Source organism: Leucoraja erinacea, chromosome 24, assembly GCF_028641065.1.
Source record: "Leucoraja erinacea ecotype New England chromosome 24, Leri_hhj_1, whole genome shotgun sequence".
Lineage (NCBI taxonomy): Eukaryota > Metazoa > Chordata > Chondrichthyes > Rajiformes > Rajidae > Leucoraja > Leucoraja erinaceus.
Genome location: NC_073400.1, coordinates 18,343,016 through 18,355,989, shown reverse-complemented (window position 1 = coordinate 18,355,989; position 12,974 = coordinate 18,343,016). Strand labels below are relative to the sequence as shown.

General features: G+C 41.9%; 1 protein-coding gene across 2 annotated transcripts in view; it reads right to left on the bottom strand.

Moving 5' to 3' along the window:
* The window catches only part of LOC129708696 (copine-8-like), a 268,617-nt gene that overhangs the window by 100,280 nt on the left and 155,363 nt on the right, over positions 1–12,974 (bottom strand). The window lies entirely within an intron of this gene.

Here is a 12,974-nt window from a genome sequence, read left to right as displayed (position 1 = left end):
AGTCACAGAGTCATATGGCATGGAAATAGGCCCTTTGGCTCACCTTGCCCATGCAGACCAAGCCACCCCATCTACTCCAGGTCCCACCCACCTGTATTCGGCCCGTATCCCTCTAAACCTTCCTTTCCATGTACCTGTCCAAATGTCTTAACTATCTCCTCTGGCAACTTGTTCCATATACCCACCACCGTCACTGTGTGGGAAAAAGTTGCCCCTCAGGTTCCTAGTAAATCTTTCCCATCTCGCCTTAGACCAATGTGTGCTGGTTCTTGGTTCCCCTACTCTGGGTAAAAGACTGTGCACTTGCTTTATCTATTCCCATCATGATCATGTACACCTCTATAAGATTACCCCTCATTCTCCTGTGCTATATGGAATTTGGGGAGAAGGCATGAAAATGGGGTTGAGAGACTTGATGGGCTGAATGGCCTATTTCTGCTCACATATGAACTTATGAACATAGTCACAAATCCTCACTGCACACTTTCCAGCTTAATAACATATTTTCTATAGCAGGTAAACCAAAACTGAACACAATACTCCAAATGTGGACTCACCAATTTTGGAAACACTTCCAAGTTGGATGAGTTCTCTTGGATGTAACCAAAACAGGGGGAGTACATCAACATTCATGGTTGAATTTAAAGTTTTAAATATAAAATTCCAAGGCTGAAACAGCTTTGAACATCAAATGAAGACACTAGAGTACTGGAGTAACTCAGCGGGTCAGGCACCATCTCTGGGGAACATGGATAGGCAACGTTTCAGGTCGGCACCCTTCTTCAGACTGATTGGAAGGGGGAGGAAGGCTGGAAGAGAGGGGCAGGAGAAAACCTGGCAGATAATAGGCCAACAGAGGTGAGAAGGGCTATCTGAAAGGCAGATGGTTAGACAAATGCCAGGGACGAAAAGACAGAAGGTATGAGACAAAAGAATTGAAGAGTTGTAAATTGTGAACCAAGAGGAAGGTGAGTGGATGGAAGGGGAAAAGGATCCATGTGGGGATAGACACAAAATGCTGGAGTAACTCAGCGGGACAGGCAGCATCTCTAGAGAGAAGGATGGGTGACGCAATGGGTCGAGACCCATCTTCCGACTGATGTCAGAGGAACCGTTCAGAGCCCATGTGGGGCACAGGGGGAGAGCAGGGGGGGGGGGGGGGGCGGGGGTTGGGGGGTGGGGGGGGGGGGGAGATATGGGGAAGAAGTAGAGGGGGATGTAGTTACCTCAAATTGGAGAATTCAATGTTGGGTTGTAAGCCTCCCAAGTGGGAAATAGCCTGTTGTTCCTCCAGTTTGCACATGGACTCACTCTGGCAATGGAGGAGACTCAGGACAGAAAGGTCATTATGGGAATGGGATGGGGAAGGGGATTTTAGATGGTTATCAATCGGGAGATCCACCAGGTCTTGGTGGACATCAAATAATCGGATTCTATTACATCAAGAGAAATACTTCAGATGCAATTGAGCAATAGGGCCCTTGGGGAGTGTTGGAGAGCAGAGGGATCAAAGAGTAGAAGAGCACAGAGCACAGTTCCCTGAACATGGAGTTGCACATGTATAGGGTGGTAGAGAAGGCTTTTGGTGCATCAGTCAGGGCAATGAATATATAAGTTGGGACATTATGTTACAGTTGTAGTATAGTGTTCAGTATTGATCACACTGACATAGTAAAGATACCATTAAGCTGGAAAGGGTACAGAGAAGATTTATGAGGAGGTCGCCAGGACTGAGCCACAGGGAGAAGTGAGCAGGACATCACTTAATTCCTTACGGCGCAGGATGATGAGGGGTGAAGTTATAGAGGTATAGCGTTATGCCGGTAAATCAAACGAGGTCCATCCACTACATGTCCCAATTGTCAGCATTACTATCAATCTGAATTGTTGATGTCACCAGCCAAACTACACACTTCATGTCCCCAAAATCCCAGCTGTTTTACAGCTGTTTTACGCTTTAGTGCATTGTATGCTGTTTCAACTACATTCCATTTTCACACATTCATTATTCACAACAAGTAGATTCCTGGCGTTAACCGACCCAGTCTGCATTAGGAGAGATTGAGAAAGGATAGAAATTATTGTTTCTTTTTCACAACAAACATGATCTCTCCAGGATTTCCACTGGAAAAATGGTGATAAATGACTCCTAAAATAATAGTAATTTCATGCTCCCTTAAGTAGCTTATTGAGCGCTTGTTTATCTGTTAATGGCCACAGAAATTAATCCCGTTCTGCTGAACTCGAGAGAATTGGAAATTAAACAGAGCTGTAAATACTGTTTACCTCAACAGCCATTTCATGATGTTGAAATGAGTGCCTCAATTTCAACACCAAAACGTTAAACTTAAATAAAGTGCAGACGATAAGGATTCTATTTGACTACTTTTGATGTTCAAATTCAAGCACGTTATTTAGTTGAGTTTTGACATACAGCATGGAAACAGGGCCTTTGGGCCATCGAGTCCAGGCTGACCATCGATGGCCCATTCACACTAGTTCTGGTTAGGCAGAGGTTCACTTGCACCTCCTTCAACCTCATCTAATGTATCCATTGTTCAAGTTGCGGACTCTTATACATCGGTGAGACAAAACATAGAACTGGCGATCGTTTCGCTGAACACCTACGCTCAGTCCGCCTGAACCTACCTGATCTCCCGGTTGCTAAACACTTCAATTCTTCTTCCCATTCCCACACAGACCTTTCTGTCCTAGGTCCCCTCCATTGTCAGAGTGAGGATAAACATAAATTGGAAGAACAACATCTCATATTTCGCTTGGGCAGCTTATAGCCCAGTGGTATGAATATTGATTTATCTAACTTCAAGTACCCCAGCATTCACTCTCTCTCCATTCCTCCCCCACCAAAGTCGCATCAACTTCTCGTTCTCTGTTTCCTTTATCGTCGTTACTTTTTTGCATATATTTCATTCATTGTTCTTTATCTCTCTACATCATCGTCTATATCTCTCATTTCCCTTTCCCCCAACTAGTCTGAAGAAGGGTCTCGACCCAAAACGTCACCCATTCCTGCTCTCCAGAGATGTTGCCTGTCCCGCTGAGTTACTCCAGCTTTTTGTGTCTGTCTTCGGTTCAAACCAGCATCTGCAGTTCCTTCCTACACACTTGTTCTATGTTATCCCACCATCTCATCCATTCCCTGCACACTAGCGAGCAATTTACAAAAGCCAATTAACCTACAAACCCGCACGTCATTGGAATGTGGGAGGGAACCGGAGCACCTGGAGAAAACCCACGCAGTCACTGGTTCAACAGATAAACTCCGTACAGACAGCACTCGTAGTCAGGATTGAACCCAGATCTCTGGTGCTGTAAGGCAGTGTCTCAACCGCTGCACCACTGTGCTGCCCAATATGGATCGCGAACAGGGAGAGGAGATTAGTATAGCTTGACATGATGTATGGCACGGACATTGTGGGCCGAAGGGCTTGTTCCTTGCTGAACTTTTCAGAATTCATCTCTGACAAATTTCACAAAGTAATTTATTCAGATGTTGTACTTGAAGTAGGTAAAATTAGACTGAAATAAACCAAGAAAAGTATTGTCACTTTAAAATTCCACACAGGCTGAGCAATGACACAAATAAGAAGAATTGATGGAATCTAATTGTTCAGTGTCTTACTTAAATTGATAATACTAATTATAATTTCATTTCGTAATTTTATTTAAGTAAAAAAGTTGATGTCACATGGAGATCACGTAAACTAATTGGTTAAAATGTTTATATTGCTGAGATTAAAAATTTGGTACTTTCATGCAAAGCTAAAAATTCCTTAATTGATTCTGCTGATGCTGTTATAATAAAACCATAAGAAATAGGAATTGAAATAGATCATATTGCTCCTTCAACTTTCACTCCCATTGAATGAAACCATGGCCCGTCCTGTCTCAGCCTTAGCTCAATTTTCTTTTCTGTTCTCTAAAACCCCCTCACTACTTTGAAGATCTAAATATATATTTGGTCTTAGGGCATAGAACAGTACAGCCCATGAACAGGTCCTTTGGTCCACAAAGTCCGTGGACACATAATGCAAAATCAAACTAATCTCCTCACGACCCACACAATCCTGACCACACTTTCATTTTGCTGCTACCATCAGGAAGAAGGTTCAGGAACAACTTCTTCCCAACAACCATCAAGCTCTTGAACACTGCACAACACTAGCCTCAGCAACTGTGATCTTCTATGGACTGTCTTTGGTTATAGAGTCATAGAAACAGGCCCTTTGGCCCAACTTACCCACACTGACCAACATGCCCCATTTACGCTAGTCCCACCTATTTGCATTTGGCCCAAATCCCTCTAAATCAAATCCCTATCCTACCATGTACCTGTCTTAAATGTTTCTTAAACGTTGCGATAGTACCTACCTCAACCACCTCCTCTGGCAGGTCATTCCATACACCCACCATCCTTTGTGTAAAAAAGTTACCTCTCAGGTTCCTATTAAATCTTTCCTCTCTCATCTTAAACTTATATCCTCTGGTTCTTGATTCCCCCACTCTGGGCAACACACAGGGTGTTTACCTGACCTATTTCACACTTTTTCACACAGAGAGTTGTGAGTCTGTAGAATTCTCTGCCTCAGAGGGCGTGGAGGCCGGTTCTCTAGATACTTTCAAGAGAGAGCTGGATAGGGCACTTAAAGATAGCAGAGTCAGGGGATATGGGGAGATGGCAGGAACGGGGTACTACCATAATGGCCTACTCCTGCACATATTATCTATTGTCTATTCCACTCATGATATCACAATGCTATAAGATCACCCCTTGTCCTCCTGCACTCCAAGGAATAAAATCCTAGCCTGTTCAACTCTTCCTATCAGTCAGGCCCTCTAGTCCTGGTAACATCCTCGTAAATCTTCACTGCACCTTTTCCACCTTGACAACATCTCTCGTATAACAGCGTGACCAGAATTGACGTAATATTCTAAAAATGTCTTATCTAACATTACAGAAGGAGGAACTGCAGATGCTGGTTTATCCAGAAGATAGACACAAAGCGCTGGAGTAAATCAGCTGATCATGCGGCATCTCTGGAGAAAAAGGATGGGTGATGTTTCAAGTCGGGACCTTTCTACAGACTGAAAGTTAATTTCTATATTATGTTTCACTATGGACTTTGGATTTTACACTATTGTGGTCACCCAGTATTAGGGTTATTAATTTATTGTATTTTTGATGATTATTATAGTATATTACATGAGCATTGTTGTGTTTATAGGCATATTAAGCTGCAGCGAGTAAGAAGATTATTGTTCCATTGCTAGTACATATGACAATTAAACACTCTTGGCTCTTGACAGGTGTATCCCCTCTACTATCCCATCATGGGTAGCATGGTGTCGCAGCGGTAGAGTTCCTGCCTTAGAATGCCTGCAGCGCTGGTGACTCGGGGTCGATCCCGACTACGGGTGCTGTCTGTACGGAGTTTGAACGTTCTCCCTGTGACCGCATGGGTTTTCTCCGAGATCTTTGGTTTCCTCCCACACTCCAAAGATGTACAGGTTTGTAGGTAAATTGGCTTGGTACAAGTGTAAATTGTCCCAAGTGTGTGTGTAAGATAGTGTTAATGTGCAGGGATCGCTGTTAGGCGCAGACTTGGTGGGTCGAAGGGCCAGTTTCCGCGCTGTATCTCTAAACAAAATCTAATTAAACTATTGCAACAAAGCTTCCCTGATTTTTACAATGAAATGTAATGTACAATTTGCCTTTCCAGTATCATGCCACATTAGATGTCTTTGTTTTATGCTGGAACCCCTCCCCTTCCCCACATTTCCCTCTGTGAAGCAACATTCTGGAGTATTGCCAATTATAGAATATTCTAGTTTTCCAATCTTTCTCCCAAATCTGTTCTCAAATGTCCTGAGAACAGGCCTACATTTGAAATTAGTATAAATCTGCATATACATTAGTTTAGTTCATGGTTAATACAAACAGCGTGGAAACAGCCCCTTTGGCCCATCGAGTCCGCCCTGACCAGCCATCACCCTGTACACTAGCACTATCCTACATACTAGGAACCATTTACAATTTTACCGAAGCCAATTAACCTCCAAATCTGCACGTCTTTGGAATGTGGGACAAAACCGGAGCACCCAGAGAAAAGAAAATGGGGTTACAGGGAGAATGTACAAACTCCATACAGACAGCACCCGTAGTCAGGATTGATCCCGGGTGTGTGGTGATGTAAGGCAGCAACTCTACCTCTGCGCCACTGTGCCACCCATGGTTGAGGATGTACAGTAGTAACTGATGTACAAAGCAGATGGGGGCCATTTGGCCTATCATGTCCATGTTGGCTTCAAGATCACAGGGAGCACACGCAGACTCCACACAGAAAGCACCAAATATCAAGAATTGAACCTGGATCCCTGACGATGTGGGGCAGCAATGCTAACATTTCTGCCACCGAGCCAGAGGTACAGCAAGATTCAAAGGAATTAAAGTCATAGTCATTCAGCCTTTCAGCCCAGCTTGCCCATGACAACCAAGATCCCCATCTAAGCTAGTCCTATTTGTCCGTTTGCGACTCTTATCCCTCTGAACATTTCTATCCATGTACCTGTCCAAATTTCTTTTAAACATTGTTATTGCATCTGACACATCGTCATCGAGTGGTGCCACGTGCGGCAGTCTCGCCAGCAGCTGTCTGTCCTTTCATCCTTTTTGTTATTTTTAGTCTGTCTAAAGGTATGTTTCTGGAGGTCTTTTAGTCTTTTTTGTGTGTGGGGGGGGGGGGGGACAAAATTGTTTTTTCCAGTCACTACCTGGTCGAGGATGTGTCTTTTCTCCGAGTCGCATCTTCACCCCCTCCTCGTGGCCAACCACCTTAATTGGCGCGGCATTCCTGCCAGTGACCGACCAGAGCATCAGCGGCAGCACAGCACTGAATTCCACCACGGAGCAGGCAATGTCTTATCGGGGCTCGCCATGGAGCTCCGGAGTGTCGGGCCGGCTGATTACATTGTGGAGCTGTCGTTTGTGGCGCTTCCAGCCGCGGGCGGCGCTGGCTTTAACATCGCGGAGCCTGGGATCTGTCACCGGCATTGAATCTCCACCCAGCTCGGCCTGTGGACTTCGGGAGCCACGGTCTCCGGTAGGAAGTGGCCGATTCGGAAACTCCAAGCCGCTGAGAGTGTTCTCCGTTCCGACGCCGGAGCTCTGATCATCCCGGCGAGACGGCTTGAAACATCGGGCCCCCGTTGCGGCAAATGCAGAGGCCTTAAAGGCTCGACCACGAGTGAACAAGAGGATGAGAACTGAACTTTATTACCTTCCCTCACAGTGGGAAACGTTGATTCCACTGTGGGGGATGTTCATGGTAAATTCTAACATGTATTATGTTCTTTTTATTCGTATGGCTGTATGGTAATTTAAATCTCACTGTACCAATTGGTGCATGTGACAATAAATGTCTCGTGAACTCTCTCTTAACTACCTTCTCTGGCAGCTCGTTACATATATTTCCATATACTGTGTGTAAAAGTTGCTCTCAGGTTATTAATAAATCTTTCCCCTCTCATCTTAAACCTACTGTATGCCGTCTAGTTCTTGATTGCCCTACCTCGTGATTTTATACACATACTTAAGATGCTGTAAGACTCTAATGATGCAACGATGAGGCAAAAGTCACACTCATAGAATCATACAGCACGGAAACAGACCCTTCAGCCCATCTCATCCATGCCGACCAAGATGCTCCTCAACTTATGATGGGGATACGTTCCGATAAACCCACCGTAAATAAAAAATATCGCAAGTCGAAAATGCATTTAATACACCTAACCTACCAAATGTTCTCTCTCGTTTCTGATAAGGCTCGAGAATAGTGGGAGATGGCACTGAGGCATCGACACGTTGATTGTTTAGCAGGCATAGTGTTTTTCAGGAAGATATCAAGTTTTGACTGTACAGTTTGTTTCTTATTTTCATTATATATGTCCCTATAGCAGGCAAGAGCATCCTGTATCTATCTGCCTGTCCCTTCTTTACAAATCTCTCGTAATTGACGTCCATTTCTTCCAACATCCAAAACTTTGGGTTTCATCTCATGAGTAATTGCTATCCTCCTCTTCTTCTTCTCACCAGGAGCAGGAGACACAGGTGGGCGTTTTGTAGACATGATGGGGAAAAAACAAAAAAAATGCGCTGGCAACACAGTACACGGTAGAGCAGCCTTACAGGTCATTAAGTGCGGCCTTTTGAATGAATCCAAATTGAGTAATTGGCCAAATAAAAAATGTCACAAAATGGAGACTCTCTGTATTTGCAAAGCCTGCTTGGCCTCTTTCTGTGAAAGTTGCAAGCTGTGAATCACAGTTCAAAGGAGTCTAGACCCTAGATGGAAGTTAAGGATAAGGTTCAGATGTCCTTCCTTTTGTTAATATGTATGAGGGTTTTGCAGAAGAGCTGAGCAGGTTTGCAAATGCATGATTTGGATGAATAAGTCCTCAATGTAACAGAACTTCACGCAATACTCCGGAAGGAAAATATATATTATTCAATCACTTTGGATGAATCAACTGATACCACTGACTCGGCCCAGGTTTTATACTCCATTTGGGCCATAACAGAAGATTTTCTTTGCTTCGAAGAGTTACTCGCTTTGGGCACTCTTACGGGTAGAACACGAGGAATAAATTTCTTCAACAACTTTCAAGATAAATGTCATGAAGTTGGACTGCATTTGGGTAATTTAGTGAGTATATGTACAGACGGTGCACCTTACATGACAGAAAAACGTGAAGGGTTTATTGCACCGATAAAAAAGGTATTATCAGATGCAGATGCTATAATTTATTTTCATTGTATCTTACATCAGCAAAATCTCTGCACTAAATCTACTATTTTAAGTGACACTTTGCAACAAGTTATAAGTATTGTTAACTATATTCGTGCAAATGCAACACGGCATCGTCAGTTTCGTAATATGCTAAAGTTGGACAATGAGGCATTCGGTGTGGATTTGCCGTATCATTGTAAAGTGTGTTGGCTATCGCAGGGACAGGTGTTAGCAAAATGTTTATCTTTGCGAGAACAGATAGTTACATTTCATGAAGAACAGAATCAGCAATGTGAATTATTGAAAGAAGATTTCTATAGAAATACAGAATTTCTGTGTGATATCATGTCAAAGCAAAATGACTTGAATGTTTCTTTGCAAGGTAAAACTAAGTCTATATATATGTGGCAAAAAATTCAAGCATTTCGAAAAAAGTATCTTTTTTCAAAACTCTTCTTCAAAATGAAATTTCGGATGAACTTTTTCCCCAGTTAGCGAAGGTCATTGATGAGCAGGAGGATTTATGTGAATCATTTGAAGAATACGCAGCTGTTATAGACTTATTAATTAAAGAATACAATGAAAGGTTCACTGACTTGGAGAATCATGACATCACACACAAATTAGCATTTCACCCTCACCTAGTTGATGTCTCCAAGGCTCCTAAAGAACTACAGATGATATTGATTGAGCTCTCAGAAGATGACATTTTAAAGTCCTTATTTGACGCTAAGATATGATTGAATATATGGAAAAATGCAGTAGAATACCCACGACATTGGCAACATGCACGAAAAATGCTTGCTTGCTTTTCAACCACTTATTGCTGCAAATCTACATTCTCCTACTTAACCCAAATCAAGACACTCAAATTTCGTTGTACATGGCCCATGTTACAATGACAATAAAGAAACTATTCTAAAGAAACTATTCTATAAGGTCACAAATGACAGATACCCATCTAGAAGATGAGCTGAAACTGCGTACCTCCATGTTGCAACCAAATATTCAAATGCTTTCCCACAAAAAGCAGGCACAACAAAGTCATTAAACGGTTAGTTAACTTTAGAATTAACAATTTTTTGTCATTTTCTTGAAGTTAGTACATAGTAGTTAGATCTTTACAAAATGTACATTTTGAAGTATATCCAATTGAAGTTTCTTGGATGCGGCCTTATTAGATTACAGCTAACTTAATGAGGCATTCCAACATGAAAACGTTCCCCACCCCTGCTGTAGCGTATCAGTTGTTTCCACTCGTGATGGCGTAGCTGACTGGGTGCGGCGGTTCACTGCCGTTGCCCAGCATCACGAGAGAGTATCGTACCGAATATTGCTAGCCCGGGAAAAGATTAAAATACAAAATTCAAAATTCAAGTACAGTTTCTACTGAATGTGTATCGCTTTTGCTCCATCGTAAAGTCGAAAAATCGTAAGTCACGGAGCAACTGCAGCCCCATTTGCTTGCATTTAGCCCATATCCCTCTAAACCTTTCCCATCCAAAAGCCTTTTAAATGCAGTAGTGACACTTGCCGGCTGCCTGTTAATAAAGTTAACGTGCATGTTTTTGAACAATTATGATTGAATGGAAGTGGAAATCAAATATTTAGAGAGTATAGAAAACACACATTTAACGAGGGAGGAGAAACACATTTGGCAGATGGTCAACAACAGAAAGATTGCTCATGATGGTATGTGCAGATGGAAAATCATCTATTATTTACATCTTGGTAAACTGCATGTGATTTTGCCTGTAATAAGTTGATGAAAATGCATTTTTTGTAGTAGAATAGTAAAGGTTTGAGAGAAATCCTTCAGAAATCCATTCTCAGAGCATCATGATATGTTATGCCATAAAATTTTAAGGAAAATTGCACTTTATAATGATAAACATTGACAGTTGGGATGGCGAAATAGAAAATGCTTAATGGATACGAAATATATGCGCCTTGCACATGCTTTTTAATAATATATTAACGCAAAACAAATGACAATCAGACTTGGATGCAGAGAGTTAAACAGTTGACAATCACTGGATGGTGAATAATAGTTTTATGTTTTTCTTTGTATAGTTTTTGTAATTAGCATATCACTTTTATTGGCCTTCTTTGGTTTAGTTTATAGATAGAGCATGGAGTCAGGCCCTTTGGCCCATCAAGTCCACATCGACCACACTAGTTCTGTTATCCCACTTTCCCATTCACTCCCTACACACTAGGGGCAATTTACAGAGGACCAATTAACCTGCAAACCCGCACGTCATTGGGATGTGGGAGGAAACCGGAGCGCCCAGAGGAAACCCACGTGGTTACAGGGAGAACGTGCAAACTCCACACAGACAGCACCAATGGTCGGGATCGGTAGAGTTGCTGCTTCACAGCCAGGGAGCCAGTTTTGTTAATGAATGCAAGTGCTGTCTGTACGTTCTCCACGTGGCCTGAATTTTCTCTGGGATCTCCGGTTTCAGTATCGTCCAACCAGAACGTCATATTTTTAATATTAGTTGCCCAGTGGTAAAAGAGAAAGTTAGGTAGAGCTAATCCTCCATTTTCTTTGGGTCCTTTATGTATTCGGTGGGTTTTGTAATCCCAAATAAAGTTAGTATCAATAGAGTCCATTTAAAAAAAAAAAAGCTTTTAGGGAGATATATCGGCATTGATTGGAATAAGTATAAAAGATGCGGAAGGAAGATCATCTTTATGGCATTTAATCTAACAAGAAGGGAGATAGGAAGTGTATTCCAAAATTGGATATAAGTATACAATTTAGTAATTTATGGTGGGAAGTTTGTTTTAAACAAAGAGAAGTACTTTCTAGTCACGTAAATTCCAAGATCTAAACTTTTCAGTAGCAATTCAGAAAGGAAATTGTTGGAGTTGAGAAGGGTCTTTTTCTTTTATTGGCATGATTTCACTTTTATTCCGAGTAATTCTGTATCCAGAAAAAGAACCAAATTGTTCTATAATGTTTAAAACATTTGGAATACTAACTTGGAGGTTAGTAACGTATAAAAGTACATCGTCTGCATATAATGAAATTTTATTGGCGGTATTTTTGGTATTATATCCATAAATGCCTGAATGGGACCTGATAATCTTGGCAAGAGGTTCTATTGCTAAAGCAAATAGCATCGTGGAGTGAGCACATCCTTGCCTGTTACCCCTAGATAAGTAAAATTTAGTGAAAGCATTTGATTTGTCAATATTCTAGCTGTCGGATTAGTATATAAAAGCTTCACCCATAAATTAAACTTTTCTCCCAATTGGAATTTTTCCCTGGATGGTTTGTGTTAAAAGGGCTGAAAAGGTGCAGTTTGAGAATATCAGGCAGGAGAAAGTGTTCCCATTGGTCAAAGAAGGACAGCACAAAACAGGATTTGGTTTTTGCATTATTTACTAATACTGCAGGGCTGTAACTGTTCTCTCAGCAGCCATTGGCAAACCTGAACTAGCGGTGGACTAACCTGCTAGCTCCCTCGCCTGAAAAGGAAAGAAGATGTGTTTTGCTTATTCAGTGACAACTTGAAACGATTGACTTCAGAATTGTGAGAGTTTAGAACAAAGGCTTCCTTTAGAAGATTGAAGGAAACATTTTGTCTAAAAGAAGGGCAGTCCGAGATAACGACCTGGGAACAACCATTGCAAGAAGGATGGACCCGAGTTCAAAACTCAGGAGACTATCCCCTACCAACTCATTCATATGGATAATATCTGAGTCCAAGTCATGAGTTTTGTGATTTAGTTCAAGAAGTGATTAAGTTGAAATAGTAATGAGAAGTTATTAGAAGTCAATGGTTTGCATGCATGCTTAAGTTACTCAAGTGTTAAAAAGGATTAAGTTGTACTAAACTTGGATCAGAGTTTTCTTCGACATGTCAGTTGCGGCCCTATGGAGGGAATAGTGTTGACAAGGCTGGAAAAATTCCCTAGTTGCTGGAGAAAAAGAATGTTCACCTTGACCAAGGGAATCCCAGCCTGTTGGCTATCTGTCTTCATTCAGTTATTAGTTGTTCGTTCTTCAAAAACCCTGTCCTGATAATCTGAAATATTAATCTCCTCCGTACTTAAGAAGGTGCAAATGTAATATCACCAACAATCTGTCCTGGACCAAACACATGGAAACTACGACCAAAAAAAGCACACAACGCCTCTACCTTCTCAGGAGAC